Here is a 1,516-nt window from a genome sequence, read left to right on the forward strand (position 1 = left end):
GAAGTCATAGTTTTAACTTTGGGGAAAGTTACATTTTACAAGTGTCTTTTTATTTCTGGCTGGGCACTGATCTCAAGGCCCCCCGGCAGTGCTTTCACACAAGTCCCCCTCTCCCAGCCCTCCCCCTTCTCATCCTCAGGATGGCTCATCTGTTTATGCTCGCTCTTTCCTGCCCACGCTGATTATGGCACTAGCTCCCCAGGCGACCTCTCCGTTCTGGTCCTTCACACTTAAGGATTCTAAAACTGTGGCTGGGACAAAGATGTGGGACCGCATTAAAGCATGAGGAGAAGGAAGTAGTCCCTCCAGCTCACAGGCAGAAGTTTGGTTTTGCACATGGAGGGAGTGGAAATCTTGAGCGAGCTCAGCAGTTTTCTTTCTACAGACCCTAAGGCTGGACCTTTCACGGCCTTGCAGACGCCATGAGAGCGATCTAGCCTTGCACTTTATCCCCAGTCCGAGAATGCAGGTTTTCAGAGGTCACCAATCACACTTGGCAGGCAGAGGGTCTCCTGGAGTGACACTGGGCTTAAAGCCTGGATATTACCTGGTTCCTTATTCGTTTCCTTTTGGGAAGTACACAATAAGCAAGATTCTCATGAACAGGCCTGAAGAAAGGGGTGCCAACAGCTAGGGGCTTTCTGACTCCAGTCAACATCCTGCAGGGCAGCCCTGTGCTAGACCCCAGGCTCCTTCCTGCTTCCCGCTTGGAAAGCTTTGGCTCTTTTGTTCCTGCGGCTGGTTTTTGCCAGTACTCCCATCCTTAATCCTGTTTGCCCTTCATCTCTGTGTTTCTGCTTCCCTCCCTTCCCTCCGACCTCCCAGTCACACTCTGTCTTCCTTTACTAACAGTACTGCCTAGCTTTTCTCCTCTTTCTCTTCCTCCTCCTTTCCCCTCTCCTTTATTATTCTCCCACAGAGAACAAACAAGCAAGTTAATCCTTAATTAAAAACTTCCACCCAACTTATGTCATAACAGCTCAGTACTTGCTTTGTGCCATTCACTTCTGGAGTGATTACGCAGGTCACAGTAAGTTTGTGTCAGCCTCGCTGTGAGCAGGAACATAGAGCCCAAAGAATATCTTGCTTAAATAACATACAAGGTGCTGTTTCAGTTTGGTCAAGATAAACTAGTTCCTAATGAGGAAATAAAAATCTTTTATGTCAATTAAGACAGATTTGTTTGCTTTCTTTGCTGTGGGCAGGGTTATACGTCCCCCACTAGGTCCCTGGTGGCAGGTGTCTCTTTTCTTCCTCCAGGTGGGTCCTGGGGATTAAACTTAAGCCAAGCTCCCTTACTCACTAAGCCATCTTGCCAGGCCTTGCTCATTCTCCTTTGAGAAGGCTCTCCAGCTAGAGTTCAAACTCCCCTGGAACTTGCTGTCTGGCCCAGGCTGGCCTAGAAATAACAGCAATCCTGATACAGCCTCCCAAAAGCAGGGGCTGTAGTGCAAGTTGCCACATTTTGATCTTTCTTTCTAAAGAGTCAGGCAGGGCACAGCCCAAGACCACTGGG

This window comes from Microtus ochrogaster, chromosome 5, assembly GCF_000317375.1.
Source record: "Microtus ochrogaster isolate Prairie Vole_2 chromosome 5, MicOch1.0, whole genome shotgun sequence".
NCBI classification, from domain to species: Eukaryota; Metazoa; Chordata; class Mammalia; order Rodentia; family Cricetidae; genus Microtus; species Microtus ochrogaster.